The sequence below is a fragment of the Athene cunicularia genome, assembly GCF_003259725.1.
Source record: "Athene cunicularia isolate RWA chromosome 6 unlocalized genomic scaffold, athCun1 chr6_part1, whole genome shotgun sequence".
In the NCBI taxonomy this organism is placed as follows: Eukaryota; Metazoa; Chordata; class Aves; order Strigiformes; family Strigidae; genus Athene; species Athene cunicularia.
In genome coordinates this window covers 21,582,340-21,603,480 of record NW_020799105.1, presented here as the reverse complement: position 1 = coordinate 21,603,480, position 21,141 = coordinate 21,582,340, and the positions used below count along the sequence as shown (strand labels likewise).

The window sequence follows — 21,141 nt, the reverse complement described above, 5'->3', positions numbered from 1 at the left end:
CAATACAAATCTGGCAGCTCTGCATCAACGTGTGGAGCAGGAGCACTCCCACTCTCATCTGGAAACTTTGAGGTCTTGCCCAGCCTGTTACATAAATCTCCAGAGAAAATACCGAAGGGACTCACTAGGGTTGACTTTTCTTCACCTTTGGCCCTGCGGAAATCCAACCTCGTAAGTTGCATTGCCTTTTTTTGTAAACCACAGATGCTTATAATTTTAAGTCCTCCTCTATTTCAGAATGAAAAATTGCCTTTTTGTCACTGTAGCTGGAAATCACTCAGCAAGCAAGAACGAGGTTTCTTCATTCCACTGCCGCTCTGCACAGACGGCACTGTTTGCCGTCTTCAAGCACAGCAGCCACTGAAGTGAGGTCATCCCAGTTGTCACTTGGAAACTTGATTCATTAAAAGGTAGTTTGCAACAGAGCTGTGGCCTGCAGCCACGTTGGGAACCCTGCCATGTCTCTTGGGTTCTTTTAATATTTACGCTAAAGCAGTATAACTAATGCAAGTGTGCACTCCGGTTTTATTTTACAGGAATGAAAGGGATATCTATCTATCTATCTATCTATCTATCTATCTATCTATCTATCTATCTATCTATATCTATCTATCTAAATGATATGTATATATATAAAAGAAAGTGAAAAGCAGGGCTTTGACACAAGGACTGAGGTCAGCAGCATCACTTCCTACGGAAGGGCATAAGGGAGCAAACGTGGCACTAGTATGTGCCAAGGGAGCTCCACAGCCTTTCGTAGAGTTACTTCACTTTGAAGTCAAACTATATAGTTTTTATTTAGCGTACAGCCTGCTTCAGGAAAAAAAACCCAACACGTGCCTAACTATTTTATGGAGCACTGATCTATGAGTGTGCAGTCTGGAGAAGAATGGGCGCTGTGATATCTGGAAGTTTTGAAGCCAGGAGCTGGAGTTGCATTATGAGAATTGCTGCCCATGCTGGGAGTAGGGAGAGGTGGATGGAGGCAAAGGAGCTGCCCGCCACCGCCCAGGGCTGCGGAATCACAACGTCGAGACCAGCTTCAGAGGGATCTGCTCCATCAGAGCTAAGGTCAACAGCCTCTGTCCACCTGGATGTAATTCTCTATATTTTCTTCCAAACTTTGCACTTAGGAAAAACTATGTTAAATTTGTCTTATTAGTGGCACATGTCCCACATTAATGGAGGTCTCATATCTGTCAGCGATACCACTGATGCCCAGCTAGCATTCCATAAACTCATCCTTCTCGCTGGTACTCGGAGCTCTATTTGCTAATTGTTTTGTCTCTAAGTACCTTTGTTTTATTGACATCAGACCAGAGGTGACAATTTTATTCTCACGGTGTATTTGGAAATATGACATACGGGGAGGAAAAAACTCAGGTAATCTTACCACATGGACACACCACCACCAACACCAAACTGTGCTCCGTTACCACCAAAGAGTGCTGGAAGGGAATGAAACAAAAGCAAGGACTGCACAGCTGTCTTGGAGAGCTGTTGTTTACAGACTGCCCTCTAACTGTAGTTTGCGGGATGCTGGAAACGTACTGAAGACTGTCTGAGATGATGAGCAATTCCCAACTGATCAATTTTAAGAGGCAGTAACTTCTAAAGTCTTTTCCTGAGATAATAGCTGTACTCCCTGAGGAGGAGGAGACAGAAATGGATATTTTGTCTTTTTTTCCAGCTTATCTGTGGATCTACATGTTCTTTACAACTGGCTAGAGCTGCAGTGCTAGGGGAGAGCAGCTGCCCAAGTACATCCATCACCTCTAGGCTACATAAACCCACACCAGACCTGTCTGTAGATCTGTTTCCTTGGGCCTCAAGAATCAAATAACAAATAAGAGGACACAAGGCACATGTATCTGTAACCAGAAGGACATCATGCAGTGCTTGGTTCCTGTACTGAGATTTCTGTGTGCCAGAGGTACTATAGCAGGGCTCCAAGTCAAACAGGGAATCTGAAGCCGTGTGATGGAAGGACCCAAATGAACAACTACCCGTGGCAACACCTAAAGGCAACACATAGATTCCATCAGACCTGGCCCTCCAAAGCCTCTGTAGCTGTTATATCATAAAGTTAAGGTATAAATGTCACATGGGTATTTACCAAACAATTTATAATCTGCTGTGAGAGGAATCTAAGGGAAAGAAAAAAAAACAAAACACACAACTTCTTACAATGTTCAATTCAGTACTGAAGATGAATTTTGTTTTTCATTCTTGTAAATCCCACTGGAAGATGAGCTGGAAATAAAGAGGAGGAATAAATTCTGTGGTCTCACCTCCATCAATCATTTTCAGAGATTATCCTCATAAAACCTGTATGAATAATTCCGGCCTGGTTTACTGATGAGATCAGAACCAAGGTTGCAGGACTGGCTGAACACTTCTGAGGTCAAACTGGTTTACACGTTACTTAAGCAGGCACATACACTGCACTGGCAAGACCCACACAGACTGACAGATCGGAAAAGACAGTAACTTCAAGCTTCAGAGTTTCTAAAGTCAGAGAGGCAAGGCACTCAGAGATGCACATTAATTTCAGTCAAAGCTCTTTCACTGTAAACAGTCCGATAAAACCTTTTCAGACTTCCTGGTGCCGTTTTCAATGGTTAAACTGATTTTTCCATACAGTTCTTAAAAAAAAAAAAATCAACAAGAAAAAGAACACTGAGGCAGGATGCTTCAGCAATATGCCTCTCCAAAGATCTCAACTCAGCTCTGCCACTGGACTGCTGCTCATACACGGTCATGGCGAGTTCAATTCTGTATCCACCTCAAATCTGCTTCATCCACTCAGGCTGGGATATCTCAACTGCATGAACAGCTTCTTCCTGTGGATGTGTGCAGAGTCCAGAGGGGGAAAAAGAACTGCTCGGTACACATTATATTTGAGAGGTTTTTTCCCTCCTGTTTATATAAAATTCAATAACCTCTTATAATTCATCTTGTGGTATCACTCATGTTGCACTTACACTGTTCTGTAATACAGAGATACATACATTTTTTTTTTCTTCAGACTCTTAGAAACACAGCTCTGGATCATAATTCAAAATCACCAAGAGAGCCCAAATGGCAATTCCTTTTCCGGAGATCAAGTTACCAATTTAGGCCAGCAGCCATTAGCTGACCCAAGGGCCTACTCACAAGGACCAAGAATATTCTATAGCTACAACAAAAGGTCAATTTTTTTTCATCCCAGCACTAGGCTAGGATAATATCAAAGATGTGTCAACTCTGTATGCTAGCATTTTTGTACAGTTTTTACCTACTCAGTGACTTCCAGCTAACGTGACATTCCAGAATAATTAGCTTCTTTTAACATGATGATTATTAGCTATATCATTGTTTATCTGTGTGTTTTAAATACGAAACACCCCTACAGATTTTAGGTTTTAATATTAAATTTGATTAGTAACATTATGAAAAACGTTATAGACACAATTCATCTGGTTATTTTAGATATGAAATTACTATTTGGTGCCTGAATGAGTCTACCTATCAAACCTAGCATCCAAGGATCTGCTAAACACATGGTATTAAAAAACAACACAAATATAAATGGTGATAGGCATAAACCTCACAGAAAATTCTTCCCTTCTCTCTGATAAAATACACCACCAAAATGATAGAACTTCTCCAAGAATTCAACAGTACAGATAGCTCTGAAAACATTTTGCCCAGAGAAAAGCAAACCCAGTAACCTTAGCCTAGCCTACCAAAGCTCAAGGGTGGGTGACTTTCCAGGGACACTGAAAGCCATCTGCCTTGCTCCTCTCCCCCCACAGGGAATGTTTTCAGTGCTGGATCTGAGGTTTATATGGAGGCAGGAGCTGGGGGAGGTACAAACATGTCACTTATGTGTCACCAGACTTTATTTACAAGACAGTTCCTTTAGGGACACATTTCTGACCATTAACTATTAATGGACTTCTCTCACTGCTGTAAGGGTATTCAGTGACAAGATCATCTATACTATGATTAAATAAATTCACACCAACCCTATAGTGTGAGGAGACAAACCGCAGAGCAAGTCACAAGAGGCGGATGCTGAGAGGGAACGAGTCAGACAACCAACCTTGTCTTCAGCTCACATCCTGCTCCTACTGGAATGATACCATTGTCCCACTGGAACACTGATTCATGCACACAAGAATCAAGCCTCGCAAATAAAATAATGTTTGGTACCCCCAAGGTAGCCACAGGAAAACCAGATTGTATTTTCTCTGAGGATCTGCTCCAGTGAAATGCAGAATGCCCCAGACCACACCAAAAGTCAGTGGGAATTCACAGCTTTCTAGTGCTGAGCCTGTACTAAGCACGTACATCACCTTACGGGGGAATGCTTTTGTCTGCTATCTGATATGTACGGCACATGCACAGAATATCCATCATACGCATACCAGAAAAGGCAACTATGGCTTGTGCTACTCACTGCATCGCAATACTGGTACCATACTTTATAGGTTTCTGACTTGAAAGGTCTGACGATCCAAACAAAACCATAATTTCATCACAGGATTATTCCAGTGATCCCAGAGAATAATCTTAGCCTTACTTTATAACACCATTGCTGCCCTATATAAATCTTCTCTCTTTATTTTTACTTTAAAACTGGATATGGCTCAATGAAAAATAGGAACAATTCTAGCTTTTTTAATCATAGCAATATAAAATAATTTTATACAAGAAATCCCTGAACTGGGATGAAGTTAATTTCCCAGGTATTTTCATTCTTTATCCCTCTGTCTTTCTGATGCATTAAAAAACAATACTGTAGGAAAGAAAAACAAACAGTAATTTTTTTTAGAAAGGTTTTTGTGAAAGAACATATCCGAAGTTGAGAGGTTTAAATAGGAATTATGTTTTGCATTCACGGGTTTCTGCAGCAGAAGTAATATTCCACAAAATCACCCGCAGCTTCTTCCTCAGCAGAGGTATCCTGCCCATCATAAGGGCAGGGATAAACATCACGTGTACATTTTATGGCCTGAGCTACGACGCAGCAGAGGAGCATCCTCTGCAGTTCTCACTTAATAAAGCTTTTATCAAATAAATCCCATTACAGTGGAACGACAAAGACCTACTTTAGTGCCATGCAATTACACAAGAACTCATATTGACACTGATGTGTGCAGAAAGCAGAGCAGACGTTCCTCTCCAGAGGACTGTAATATTATTTCAGCATAAAGAGCCCTACAAGACCCATGGAAAACACGGCTCCCCAGTAAAACAACCGCTGTTACACTGAAGGTGATACTTCCTGGCCCATAAGTGAAGTGTCATGACAGGCACAATGTTTAATTTAGGGACACAGGGAGGAAGATCGTTCTGCGTCGTGCGCAGCAGCAGCTGGTCGGTCCCCTGCCTTGTGCAGCTTTCTGCTTCTCTTCCACGCTGGGAGCCCAAGGGTGTAATGTCCTCTGCTGCCCAGCGCATCTCACACGGTTCAGCTGAAGTATTAATGACTTACACCAGGGTAAATTCGGTGTGAGTAGGTAAATATGGCTCAGTTACCTACTGCTACTGATGTAAAACTACTGAGCGACTTCGCTGCTCTTCCACTAACATTTGACCTCCAACCTCAAGTCCTTGGGCAACTTAGTGTCTGAGATGAGATACAAGATGAGATACAAAAGATACAAGAATCCAGATTTTCTTTCTTTAGGTAAGTGAGATAACAGAAATGGCTTCCCTCTTCAGATCATTATGTGGGACTTCCACAATAGAAAATAATACCTTGTGTGTTATCCAAACCACAAAGAACAGTTTGGAAATGTCTTTTCTAGAATAGATTGCAAAAGGAAACTGATGAATCCCTTAAACACTTACTATAAAAAGGCCAATTTTTCCCCTCACAGGATGGTTATATTTAGCGAACAGGATTAGGACTGCAGTGAAGGAGAATTAAAAGGGCATAATCATCTTTAAAATAATGTTGACTTTTGTTTTTTAGCCCATTGTATTATAAGTAATCTTCCTACCATAACTGATATGGGAAGAAGAACTATTTTTTCCTGCTTTTTTCTGCTTCGTTATTCAGCAATTTTGAAGGCATTTTGTGCAGAAGCCAAATTCACACCCCCCCCAACAAAAGCCATTTCCTGCTTTCACACAGCAACCAGAAAGAAATGTCTCAAGCTGTGGGAAGCCACATCTGAAGGAAAAAAGACTGAGTGATACAACATGGCATACTCACAGCAGCACTTCAAACTACTGAAATCGTTTTTCTAACTGATTAGCAAGAAGTTCCCCATATTGCTTTAAATCATGTTAAATTTTTCCTTTTTATTGCTTTTCCTGAGATCTAACAGGGTACGTTTTTCAACACTACTGATACAAATGAATAATGAAACAAACCTCCATCCATTCTGGTCTGCTTTCCCTTTACTGGCTTCAGACTGAATAATGAAAACATCTATGATACAGAAACAGAACTCAGAATTGAGTAATTTTTTTTAATCCCTATGCTCTTTTGAGGCAGATGCTTTATTCTCAGAACAGGAAAATATCATTTAATAAAAGGCACTCATCTTCAGATATCACAACAGCAAATATATACTAATATGTTCCTAAATCACCAGAGGCTGCTAAATATTCAAACATATAAACCGCCTAAGAGATGAGAAGAAACAGTACAGATGCAGGATACCCCAATATCCAAGGTAGAACATACCACAAATGCAGTTATAAGCAGTTAATACATAATAATCCCAGTCAGTGCTGCACTTTGTTCACCCTAGTAGGTCAGCAACTAGTATTTGAATCAGTATAGTTGATGTTTAAGTATTTAATACCCACAGTAAATATCTTTCCTCTGCCTTTAGTACCGAGCTCTAGAGTTTTAATCCAGGCAACAACATCCTGTTAACAATCTTGTCGGAAGGTATGTACGTGCCTGTGCTCACCGCTATACAGCATCATGCAACGGCTTCAAGGGAAAACAATCAATAATTCATTGGGAGCCAGAGCCATAGGTTCAAAATGGCTTTGTTTATTGGAACTACCTTTTAAATGCAACAAGGCTTTCCAGAGCCACCTCTCAAAAGCAGGACTCGGGGACAAAACAGCAACTGTGAAGTGCAAAGATGAGTTGATGACACCCGGAATCCCTGGGGGACCAGCTGATCTTGAAAGACACGGAGATTCGTGAAAATAGTGAGATGTGGAAATAAGACTGTGCTCTGTAACGCTTACAGTCCTTCCTTTCAGGAGGGTGGAGAAGAAGGGAGGTGGGGAGGTGCTAAAAGGGAATGAGGAGAGGAAAAAGCCCCTCTGTCCCCAACCTGCTCCATATTCTGCCTCTTTTACCCCTGCACAGCCTCCGTACAGCTGCGCAGAGCATCGCACAGATCCTCACTGACACTTACTCCTCGACTTCAACACGTGAAGCAGCTGCGTGTGTAGAAACATGGTCAGGAAGCAATGGGAGCAAAGCACAAAAAACATCTCAACCCCTTAACAACAACAACAAAATATCTCTCATATAGAGATAATAATATATAATATTATTATAATAATATTATATATAATATTATTATATAATAATAGATAGGCTGTAATAATTTCATCTGCTGACTCGGGCGTGGGCATGATCCTTCTGCTGCTGCTCCAGCCCTGTGTGGCTCCGGGAGTTCAGCAGAGCCACGGCTTCACCTCTCCCGCAGGCACACTGTGCTGCTCCAGCTCCCAGCACAATGAAACGTCCCTTTCGGTAGGTGCTGCGTGAACGCCCAGCTCGGGGAACTGCCGACTCAGCACAACAGCCGGCTGGAAAAAGCAATCCCAGCTCTGCAGTGGCACCTCCCCAGCTGGCACCCAGCTGTAGGGCCCACAGCTCTGCCCGGTGAGGAACAACGGCGCTGGACCTTCCCTTCCCTTCCCAGGCTCCCGCTTTGGAAGGCGACAGTCCTGCACTTGGGAAGTTGAACAAAGGGATCCCAATTCCTTGGTCATCCTCCCCCTCCTTTAGCAACCAAACCCTTTTCCCAGTACAACATTGGACTCATCTCTAATGAGAGCAATGAACTGTTATTAACAAGACCAATAAATGCAGGTTTCTATGCTGAAGGAAATCAAAACTCAAAAGCAGGAGCGTACATGATTCTAACTACTGTTAGTTTCAGATACAATCTGGTCTATATTTAGCCCTAGCAACAAGCTTCTTTTGTTTAGGAAACTCTATCTTGTAAACTCGAACATAATTCTAAGGATTGTGTTTAATCAAAATCAAATAATCTTGAAATGGAAAGCCCCAGATTTTCCCAAAGTTTACATTTCAGTCCAACAGAACCAATGGCCCCAGTTCTTCCTCTGGAAAGGAGGAGGCTTCCCAAGCACGCCTTCATCTCCTCAGTCAGTCCTCGCAGCAGAGGGAGAGCAAAAAGTACTGCGGGGAAGCAACAAACAAAATTAATGGAGCTCTACAACTACCCTGAGGTCTGTCTCAGAGATACCTACAATTGCTTTAACCAAAATCCAGTTCACATGCTATATGTTTAGACAGCCTACACTGCAAACTCCACTTTAGTTTCTAGAGCTAAGGAGGGATCTTACCATCTTGTCTAACATCACCATTAGTGAAGACTCTCAGGCCAAAACGTGCCTTAAAAGAAACCTTTGAAACCTCAGACTGTGGTGGAAAAAGGAAACTAATTCCATTTTCTTCCCATTTAAGCTGTCTCTCTGGTGCTAATGGGAGTATAAAACATGATATCCACAGTCTGCTACTACATTCAGATGGTTGCTTCAGAGCATTTCAGGATCTGAAGGGAAATGACACCTTTTTTTCTTAGAAGTTTTTCCACAGTAATGTTTGTTTCTTTCTTTCTTACAGCAAACACGCCCACTTTCTCAAAGAAAATGCAAGCCGCATTGAAATCCTAGCTGTAATTAAAACTCTGCCTTTTGCCACTGAAAAGCCGCTTACCTGGACTAAGTAAGAAGTTTGTTACACAGCTGAATCCTTAGAAAGCATCAGAAGTGGATAAGGAAATGGTACCCAAGATATTAGCAAATACAAAAACTCTCCATGGGTGTAAGGTCTTGAAACAAAGGAAACGTGTTTATAATAGACAGAACAGCTTTTCTATGTACTATAATCATATTAGAGAAACATTAAAAGCACCCAGACTATTACTTCTTGAAACACACCGGACTGAAATGCATCTTTGATTTAAATTTAACAAGCAGTTCCTTTCACTGCTGGGTCAAGCAAAGCAAGAAGCAAAAGCAGACAGGGAAACAGTTCTGACTGTAAGTGACAGCCCCGATGCCTGTGCAGGAATGCCTTTTCATTCATGTTTTTCCTACCTCACATAAGTTTGTATTTTCCAATTTGCCCGTATGTCTTAATACATAATAGATGACAGCAGCTCCATTATGCATGGCACAGGGCGCACCATTCAGTATGGAGAGCTTTATAATATACATGTATTTGCCAGATGTGTGGCATGCCTTGCTAATAGAAGGGTGAGTGATTCTGGGGTCCTTTTATTTTGTTTTCAAGTCTAAACGTGACCTGCCTACTTTTAGTGACAGATGTAGCAGTTGATGTAGTAACCTCTCATATCAAAGGAAGCGCTGTCATTGACTTCAGAGATGAGATCCTTTGGACTCAAATAATGGAGGCTGGAATAAAAGACAGGGGAGTTTGACAGAAGAATTTTCTTGTTACTTCTGGTCCATTTTCTCTTAAGTAAAACACCCCCATGTCTTCCAGCAATTCACCCTATTCAGTAGGCCAATCTAGAGATATGTAGAGTATGCTCTACTTACTGATGGGGATGCTTACTGACGACTGTCAATAAGAGGAAGAAGAAAACAAATTCACCTAAAAGACCGACAATAGGCAGAACTATCTGTCAAGGGATTAACTCAGACTAAATACTAATTCCATAACAGAAGCCTCCCCTCCTCCCAAGACCCAAATTCTTTTCAATGCTTTCGATATATATGTGTATATATATCCCACTCTTCCATGTGGATATTCATTAAGATGATTTTCCTATGTATGAGCACATAAAACAGTGAAAATATCTTACCAAACAAATTTCTTTCCAACTTTTAAGAACCATACAGTAGATTCTTTTAAGTTTGGGAGACAGAAAAATACAAAATGTGGTAGCAAGCAAGGGCTGTGTTTTTGTACATATGCACAGATAACTTTTATATATATACACGCCTATGGATACACACTTACACACAGAACAGCTGCTCACATCTCTTATGTACAAGGCTGAGTCAATCCACTTTGAATTTTCCTGAGTCTTTCCAGCAACCAACCAACAAATGAAAAGACCATGCAGCAGAAGAAATATTGAAAAACAACCCACAAGGGCACCAACGTCTTGGCTTGCTACCAACGATCAGTAACATTCAATTTCTTTCTTGGAGCCTGATCCAGCTCCCACTGAAGTCAGTGGGCATTTCACCATCAACTTCAGTGGGAGCTGGCTCAGTCTTCAGTCATTTTCCTCTTGGACTGGCAAGGGATGAAAATGTTAGAGACGCAGCATGTCGAGCTCCTGATGGGAGGAAATAACACATCATCAGCCCTTTGGCTGATCAAGGAATGGGCACTGAATATGAATCCTGCCCAGTTGCTGCAAGGACAGCAACCACAATGCTCCACAAAAGGAAGGTGTGGTTCATGCTCAGGAGAAAGGGACCCTTTCCATCAGAAAAAAAAAAAAAAAAAAAAAAGATTCAGAGATGACAACTGGCTACAAGCTACCAACATTTCCAGTTTTCTAATACTTAAAAAATAGAAATATTTTACTATTAAAAAGAAAACCACCCATACACAGGCAATAGCACTTGGCAAGCTGAATTCTTTTCACATCCTCAGCGGGTCAGAAGTGGCGTCTCACCGTAGCACAAGCAGCGCGCAAGGATATCACCACAGGTGCCCGAGACGTAAGTGCGTGCCCACCTGAACAAATTCATGTGCACTAAACATCATCATATTGTCATCTGCTTTTATTTCGACCGAGTCCATTCCTATTATCTGACTGAAACGTGCCCTTGATTTAACTAAATCTGTGACCACCAGGGTGCCTGCTGCAATTTGCAAAGCACATGGCAGCGCTTATAATGTCAATAGAGAGGTCTGAACCACACCACTTTTATCTGCAGTTAACTTTTATTGTCGAGGGCTTCCCATGGGCTTTCCCTTTTTTATCATTCAAAATTGACTCTTTTTTTTTTTTTTTTTTTAAATGAAAGGACAATTGTCTACTGTCAATGACTGAGTCCCTAACAATCCACAGTGAACAACAGAGTACCCCAGGCTGTCACTATCAATACTGGGTTTATTATAAATACTTTTACCCTGGCTGAAACAAATTTACATTAAAATTGGGAATTTGGCATTGACATGTAAAAAGAGCATATTTAATCACTGACACAAGCTAAAATCTTCACCTAAGACCCCTTTGCAGCATCAATTCTACCATCAATTTCTTTCTCTGACTCTCCCTAGTGTCTGGCAAAGAAGTCCATCATAGGACACTTTGGAGGAACTCCTAAACCAGCAGCTATTTAAGGAATTTGTTTGTCTCTCTTTTTGATGCTAACATAAATCTATTCCAGTAATGCTTTCTGATTTACACCCCTCTGATCTAATGAACTCAGGGCAGCCAAAGCCAAGCCTGCTTTCCCTTTGTTAAGAAGCCGTCTCCATTAGCAGTCAGCCTCTGCTGATGGCTCCAGTGACTTCAGGGATGCTGTAACTGCATGGGCAGTTACCCAACTTGCCTGGGACACAGCCAAATGTTTTTGTCTCTGAACTATCACTGCCATTAAGGAATTTGCTTGTGTGTGCAAAGTAAGTTAAATGTAACTTCATTTAAAAAGCGTTGGTAAAAGTTAGAGTGATTAGGGTATAAAGTCAAAACCTCTGACCAGAACTGATTACCGTGACATCCTATGAGGACGTTCTTGTTTTCAGAAAACAGACCCATACTTTCTCATGGATAAAGAAGCATCCCCGTTCTTATCTCATTTTAAAGAGTATTTAGTTGGTGTGAAGAAAATGGCACACTCTCTTATGATTTATTTAGTACAAGATTAGTAATATCTTTCACAAACTCCCCAAGGACATCAACAGTCACTGAATGATGCTTGTGCTGAAGGTACATCTGTTGATTATGTCGGGCCTTAAAAAATCATATTGAAACCCCACAAGAATGACTAACTGCAAAAGATGAGTGTGTGTGTGTGTGTATATATATATATATATATATATATCAAAGGAGTCATTGAAAGAGACGACAATGTACTCATGTGCCCTCAAAATATATATATATATATACACACACACACCCCTTGATCAATATGTTCTTCAACAGAATGCATTCCTAAAAGGCTGTGAAAATTGTAGATAAAACACACTGAGCTCTGCTTTAGCTACATCTTTTAGTGCCCAGTCCTTTGATCACTGTTAAAAATCAACACCAGTTCGTGCAGATGAAATTGTAATTTACAGTACTTAAAGATAATGAGGCATCAGTTTATTCCACTGCATCATTAAAATAGATGCTGTATATAGGAATGTCAGTACTATACGAGATGTACCTATATAGAAAAAAATCTCAGTTGGTGAAGCTATACATCAAAGGAACAAAGGATGCAGAAATGCTGTTAGGCCTGTACCTTACAAATATAACAAAACAGTTCCAAGCAAAGCTATCTGCTGGTATACTGGAATATGACAATAGGGAGCACATACCTACTTGTAAGGCCTATTGTAGAGGCAAAACTATCAGTTACTGCTCTATCATTCCCCAATGACACTCTAGCACTTATCTCAAACATACAAACAATGTCTCAACTATAATCAGATCTACCTTAATAAGCAGACATTACATTAAAAAAATTAAGAGACCTATATAGACCAGCCCTCGTGGATAAATACCTAAAATTCACCAAAATACATGATCAGAAATAACTCAGGTGTTCAGACACGTTAGATAAATGTGATTTATGTAACTGAAATTACAATAGGAGACAAGGCAATTCTTCTAAAATCCATCCAGAGGCAAGGTCCATGCTCCAGCATGCCAGCTAAGGAGTTTGAGGTGGAGGGTTAGGGAGAAAAGACTGTTGGCTAAGTAAACTGATAAATCCTCAACCAATAAATGACAAAATCCTATTTACAGATGGGAAATGACTCTGCTATTTCTGCATGCACACACATATTTGTGCACTTTCAAATATGATTTATCCATCTGAAAAAGTGATAACTTGTTCTGGACAAGCACTAATTGTTTTATTTTTCCTCCCTCCCCCAGTGAATCTTTCAGAGTTGGCCTTCTGTGAGAAGAGATCTAAGGACACCTTGCTTATGATTCATCAGAAGATATAATACCATGACAGGGATGGATGCTGACGAGGGTGATGTGACCTGAAAAACAGTATCTTTATAGAGAAAAAGCAAAAAGAAGCTCTGAAAAAAAAACCGACAGTGAAATGCAGCTCCACGCTGTGCATTTTAAATAGAAAACACAGAGGTGGTGGGTTTGGGAGGGAGAAGGGGTTGGGGTTTTTTTTTGTTTGCTGGAAATGGTCGTTGTGTTTGACTGATTATGCATCCAAAACATAAAAAGACAAAACATATGGCACACAGCTACTGCTCAACGCAACCGAAGCGAGGTGGTCAGCCCAAGCCTTCAACGGAGGTGCCTTCGGTACTAGGGAAGCATTATAAAACGCAGCTCGCAATATTCAGCAAAAGCTTAACGATGTCTCCAGCTGAACGCAATCAGCATTAAACAAAGGCCTGAGACACAGAAGTCGGCTCCTGAACGCACCGCACAGGTTAAGCGTGGAGCGGCCGCGGGCCTGGCAGCACTGGGGGAGAAAGAGGGGAGAGCAAAGGGAATCCACACTTACATGGCCTCTGACGGCTCCCGGTTGAGGCTACCTGTCTGCGCCTGCTGCAGAGACTGCGACCCTCCCATCCTCAGCGTGCCCTTGGGTTGAAGCTAGATGCGAGCAGGGCCAGGTTCCTCCGTAATTCCACCAGCGAGGAGCCCGGCGAGCTCTGCCTGTGTAGAGGCTGCAATACTGCAGTGCAGATGGAAACAGCTGCTTGCATCAGTGGCAGCACAAGCAGAAACACTTTAGCAGCAGCTTCTCTTCTCTGAACTGTTGCCAGTTATTTTTTTTTTCCCCTTGGTCCAGATGAACACTATTTATAAAAGAAAATCAAATCCCATCCACTGCGACAGGCTAATCATCTGCTAAACATCAGTGGTCCAAGCAGCTACAGTGCAAGCGCCTCTAACACAGGACTACTGGCTATTGAAACTGGCTTCAAGAAAAAAAAAAAAAAAGGGGGAAAAAAAAAAAAAAAAAAGAAGAAAAGCAGACCCTCCCTTTAAGCACACATTGTCAGCTACTGTGGCTCCCTAAGGACCTACAGGCAGGACCATTATATTGTGTTGACTCAGCTGATTTGAAATGCAAATGCACGTGTGCAGTGGATGCCGTGCATACATTTCCCTCTAATAACAGGCAAGTTGTGCACATCGGGATGATTGCAGAGAGGATTAATAAGCAGAAAGGCTGGGTTTTATTTTTGGGTTTGGTTTTTTTTTTCATTTAAACAAATGAGCTCATCCCTCTTGCAAAAAAAAAAATGGAATCTTCCATGAGGAACGTAGGGAGAATATCATGAGCAGCCAAGGTAAACAAGGCAATGTGGGAGCCGACCCTACCCCGCGCAGCTCCATCCAACACATCGGTGCACTTAACCATTTTGCTTCTGCCTGCGCAGACCCCCTTGCTGGATGGGGAGGTGGAGAGCCGTGGGGATGCTCAGCATCTAACACGGATGTGATTCGTGGTCAGCACAGAAAGTACAAGCCCAAGCAAACAGGATTTCAAGCTTATCCTTTTGCTACCGTGGAGGTAGGTACCAGGGTACTGGGAATTCACGTGCCTAACAAGCCGAAGGGGCTGGGCACTCTTCACATCCCTCTCTTTAGCAAGTGACAGATGCTCCACATACAAGTTATGCTTCACATCACTAAAGGAGCAAAAAAAAAAAAACAAAACACAGTTGCACTACCATCTAAACTAGGAATTAAAGTCAAGGGACACAAATGGCTTGAAGCTATTTAACAATTCTGGATACGTGACAGGGCAGAGAGGTCAAAAGGATCACATAAATTTAACAGAAATATTAAAACATACTAACTTCCAAGCACCTATCACAGCATGGCTTTCATGTTTCAGTAAGGCCTCACTAGGATCACACCTTACACAGCTTCTGGGTTTTTTTCCTCTGTTTGCAAAAAGGGGAATCCAGTAGGGTTTGCTTACTTCACAAAACCAAGGGCTGCTGTATATTACATGTGCAAGGTTCTGCCTCTCTGGGTGCACCTACAACAAATTGTTCGTGGGATAAGAACAAAGAAAGATGCTTAGCGAACACGAAGCATATTTCCTTTCCAGAGACTGCCTAAAATTAAATTCTGTATTATGAACAGCATCAAAATAAGTGTGCTTTGTTTTCTCTACTTTTTTTTTTTTTTTTTAAACTAAGGGGAAAAGCTAGTGAGCCAACTCTTTGTTTAGCCACAAACTTCCAAGCAAGTTACAATTTTGGGGTTGTTTTGATTGTGATGAAAGCCAAACCCTCATTTCTAGTGTCTCATTGCTCAACACTCATCTCAAGTCCCCCAGAGTAGCATTGGCACTGAATCACTTGGGACTGAGTTTTACAATTTCTGGCACCCAGCTGTGTGCCTGAGCCACGGTTAACCCCCAGGCTCAGCAGCAGAGCCCAGCTCTGATGCTCCCTCGTCAAGGTGGTGGCACTTCATTACACCATCAATATTTGCCAGCTCCCAGGGAAAGGCCTCTTGCTGCCTGAGCAGACTGACCCGACCAAAGAGCCGTTTCCAGTCATCACCAGTCACAAGACGTGGAACCAGACTTATTCCAGGCACCACCACAACTGTACAGCTCTCAGATAAGTTGAAAATATAGGACAGGTTTGCACTTCTGTGCTAGAGAAAACAAACTGCTTTTTAGCCCTTTCACAGCAGTATTTACTTCACCAGACATTTACCAGGAAAAGCATAAAATGCCATAAACTGGATAAAATGCCACAAACTGACCAATTTTGTTAATGACAGTAAATCTGGAGAGCCAAATAAAAACACAACTCCGTGTGCTAAATTTTTACGTAGCATCAGGAGCATTCCCAAATAAGTAAAACACAGAATTTGAAGAGAGTGTATGAAAAGCCCCGGGTACACTCTGGCAGTAGATTTGAAATGGTTAAGTCCAGTATTTCCATCCAGTATGGGAAATGAATGGTACCAGCCAACAGACTAAAATTACACAGCTGTATTCAGAGACCCTATTAGGTTGTTGAGGTTACAGCTTGGCTACAGTTTTGCATGTGGTAGCTCTACTGAACTACAGAGGGCTGGTCATTTGAATATCTCCCTACTAGATTTCATTTGTGACAGAGAAAAGGAAGACACTGAGAAAACTAAATTTCCTTAGAAAGACAAACACCATATTGAGAAAGTAAAGCCCTAGCAGGTACCTGGAAGCCAAAAGGGAGAACACAGGCACTGTTTGTCCAGTGGGGGAAACGGGAATATTGTGGCATCTTCCTAACAAGTGTAAAGAATACAGTGAAAATGCCTGTGTCAACTCCCTCAAGTTTCATACGTACATCTATTAAATAAACAAAAACCCAATTAAAAAAGGCTTGAATTCTGTTCTGAGGTAGCACGGTCCTTTCAGGAGCTGTATAGTGGAGAAAGTATTTATTCCATTCTCCAACACTTCTATGCAACAGACATTCGAGTTCCACTAGAAATTACAGGTCTTGGCTAACACGTTCACTGACATTCTGCAGAATCAAGGGCTTCAGCCTTTGGAACCCAACTATGTCCCTGCCCTCTTTGCACACACCTACTGTCTGGGTTAGCAGGGGGCTCTGGTCTGTCGTGAGGGGTGTCACGGACAAGGTATTGCCTCCTCCTTCCCTCCCTCTCACCTCGGTCTGTGTGCACAGCTCAGAGATTCACCACTAGGACAGCTCATCCCCCCTTATTATTTTATAATAAGACACTCCTTATTATAAAAGAGACAGGATTTAACTCTTCTCTTTGAAAAATAATCATCTGAACAGCTCAATTAGAGCAACGTGAACTGGAGCACTGGTAAAAGAAGAACATGGGCTGTAACACAAGTGAGACCTCGATGAATGTGTTTCTGTCAGTTTACTGTCGATACTTCATTGCCTGACCAGAAGAGAGTTGCTTGGCGCCTCAGGAAAATGTTTCAGACCAAAAATGAAGGAACTCAGCCCATTACACCCAAAGGCACCTGCACAAAGAGAAGTTACATGCTCAAAATCAGCGGCAGCTCTGACCAAGTACTACATCAAGATCCAGTGAGAGCAACTACAACCAGGAAAACAAAATCAAATCAACCATTACATGCAAATTCCTATCCTGAGTACAGTTACCTCAGGGGGAGGGGACACATTTAATAATTTTAAAGCTCCAGACTGCGATGGTCTTTCAAAAAAAGATGTCTTGTTACTGAGCTTGCAAGCGTTTGCTGACTAAGGGATGCAAGCGTAACAAATAATAGACTGCAGTCTCTGGCCAACACTGTGCAAGAAGCCAGACTGTAGATTTACTTTTGATTTGGCCATAAAATCTGTTACGCCACAAAGCTGTCTGTAGACCAACCAACCCTAGGCTGAGGTTTGGGGAGGATCTGTCATTTTGCTGGTTGCTACCTTCACCTAAACCCACGTGTTTACTTTAAACTACTCTAGATGCTTAGAGGATCTCATCACTCACTTCTTGCACTTCAGAGAGCGGGGCCGTGTAATTAACCATCATGCAACTACAGCACCAAGCTTGCAAACTGGCTTTGGCCTTTGATTTTTCTGTGGGGCAGCAGCACAGAGTCTGAGAGACCTGGAGACTGAGCACAAACGTGGTGTGATGGGCACCAATGGAAGATTTTTCCCTTCAGCCCGCCCTGATCTGTAAGAAAGACCTCAGATGAGAGGGGAGCTCTCCCTCTCCTGCCTGGCTCCAATCCATCCTCCGGGCCTGCCAAGAAGCATCAATTTAGTACTAAATTTAGTGCTAGCTTTTAAAAATATAAGAACTGTTTTGACACTCTAAGTACATTTTGTAAGAACTTCTCTGGAACCTGAAAAACACACAGATATAGCTCAAAAAGAAAAAGAATTTTTTAAAAATCCCACTGTGGCTTCAAACGACTTAAAGATGCCCCAGGCATTTCAGCCTAGGGATGAACAGCCACATAACAACTTATTGTGATTCCGCTGCTGGAAAAGGCTATTTAAGTATTCTGTACCATCCTTTAAAATTTATCATTTTCTCTTCCTGCCCGTTTCATCCATTTAAGCAAGAGCCATATTTGGGGCTATACTAAATTAATGTTTTATTGAGATGTAACGTTTATTGGTTAGTTGTTTAAAATGCTGTACAGGCTCCTAACTATTTGGTCTTATTACATTTCATGTTTATATATAAATTCAGACTTGTGTCACTTGCACTCAATTTGAAATTTTTGGCTTTCATTGAAAAACAGTGCTGGACAGGACTGTGATAAGGTTTATGATATACTGAAATTTATGTTCTGTTTCTTTGCTCTTGGCTTCACTGTCCATTGTGCTAGACGTTTATGCCAGTTATAACCATACACACACAGAGAAACATCAAACAGCCTAGTGAGAGAAAACCCTCCCTCACACATCTATCCCCCTTGGGAAGGAGTGGGTGCATATTAAGCTGTACCTCCTAGCTGCAATGCATTATTGAGGTACTGTGCAGAAATGAGCACCATATAAAGCAAAATGCACAGACAGGGCAAAACCAAACATCCCAGTAACAAAAAGGGGTTTCTCTAGTACCCTGAAGGCTGCTGCCAAAGCTTGGAACAGTACTACCTATAAAAAAACAAATTGAAAAAAATGAAAAAATGTTAAATGATTAATAATTTCCCCCCCCCCCAGTATATTTTTTTGTAATATTTAGATGATAACTGCCTTTTGGATCTTAAAGCCTTGAATTCAGCCTGGGAAGAAGTTTTCACCCCCAGGACTCCTTTATTTGTAGGCTGCCCGGTATCAAAGGACTCACAGGCTAGGGCATCCACAACATCAGACTGCTAAGAAACAGCAACATCTTCCCTAAAGGACTAAAAGGACCAAACTGCTCAAAAAGCCAGCACTGTTCTGTACAGACACAGTTGCAAGGCAAACCAGTGCCTCCGGGAGGCTGGCTGGTACCTTTGAGAACACATTAGCACACAAATGCATTGACATCTTTTGAAGTGCAGTGGTGACAGCCTTTCTAGGACACCCAAGGCTGGAGACTCCTGTACTCTAAAACCCTTCCAGGAGCACCAGCCCTCCTCAGCCTTTGCTGATAAGCCACAGGCTCATCTGCTAAGTCCTTCCCAGAAACAGAGGTGTCCCAGGACCAGTGTCGATCCTTATGTTACAGAGAAGGTGACAGCAGACTGTTTTCAACCACGTGGGCACTCAAGGTTTGGAGTTCATCTTTTTAAAGGTTATACAGGAAGCATTTTTACAGGCTTTTAAAGAATTCAAGCGTTCTTCATTATAGGCTGCACAAAAAACCCATGGCTCTAGACATGTTATGCACATTTCTGTGCTTCTTTACTCACCATGCATTTTTTCTGTCTTGGGACACCTAGGATTTCCTTTTTGTTGTTGTTGTGTAACCAGTCTGTCTTGCTTCTGTAGCCAGATTTTTGCTCCTTAGTCTTACCTCCATCTCTAAGTGATCAAGAGAGGATCTGTCTTATAATTTCTACTTGCCTTGAGGAGAGTCACTTAAAAGGCCTCAAGCTGCTGAAGCTGTCAGTTAAACACTGTAAGGCGTTTGCTATCCTTCACTTTGGTTCTTCACTTTATCCGGTTAACTCTAGTCTTACATTATGCCTAGAGATGGGCCAGAAGGAATCTTGATGACAACACATGGATCTTGCATTTGTTTTTCCAGCCAGGTTATTCCACGATCCAGCTCCCTGCCTGCACTCCTGCGCTGCTGTGGAATAGGGACAGTGCAAATACTGACCACTGGTAAGCAAATCCTTCCCAAAGTCCCACCTAAGCACAGAAACCAACCCTAACTCCTTCAATCTCTCCCTCCCCAGAGGTGCGATTCTAATTTTTTTTTTTTTTTTGCTTTAGGGAGTAGCTACTATATTACATGTAAATAGACCACCATTTAAAATTAAAAATCTTTACTTTTCACCTTTAAGCACAACATCAGTAATTCAAGAAGCCACTACTAATGCTGAGTGCAAGCAGCAGCAAAAAATTCAGCACTAATGACTTTAAAGGTAGGGTGTCCATAAATTGAGTGGATACCTCTGAGGTCATCTGTACCAACTGAATGTAAGCGATGGACAACGGTGCCATCAGCTCAGCGTTTCACCAGCTGCACATTTCTAAAAACCATCACTGATGCCAAGGGTGGTTATACAGGCGGCAGGTGAGTTGCTATGAAGAAAAGTTCAAGATATTTTGAAAGAGGATAGCCCAAAGAGAGAACCTAAGCACATGACACCTCCTGGAGAGCCATGCAAATTGTCAAGGAGAGGAATGACCTCTTGCTGCTATCAGGTAGCAAGAGCAGTGGAAGAAAAGCAGATTTCTTTCCTTCTCTCCCTTAGGTTTATAGGGAAACTTTGTGCCACAAAGGAAAGAGTAAGTATGAAAAGTTACTTGAAATACACAACAAATCCCATTTTGATTTTCTGGCATAAACCAATGAAGTGTTAACATAAATTGTAACACTTATGCTTTAGTGGTGCCTAATAAATAGGCATTTAGTGCAGTTCGTGTCCACGGTATAATTAAGATAGGATTATAGTCTATAATTAGCAATTTAAAGGCACATTCATCACCATCCTTCAAAGATCCAGTTATCCCTAATTTAATCCCATTTCAGTACAGAGAAATCAGAAATTCAGCCCTAAAGTAAGAATGACAGACCTTTAGATTGAAATCACAGTCTTGTTGGGTTTTGGCTTTTTTTTTGTAGCTGTTTCTTTTTTCTTTTTTTTTTTTTTTTTTTTTTTTTT

The 21,141-nt window shown here is 41.6% G+C and overlaps 1 protein-coding gene across 1 annotated transcript in view; it reads right to left on the bottom strand.

Annotated features, from left to right (window-relative positions):
• TACC2 (transforming acidic coiled-coil containing protein 2) overlaps positions 1-21,141 on the bottom strand; it is a 133,220-nt gene that overhangs the window by 48,522 nt on the left and 63,557 nt on the right. The window lies entirely within an intron of this gene.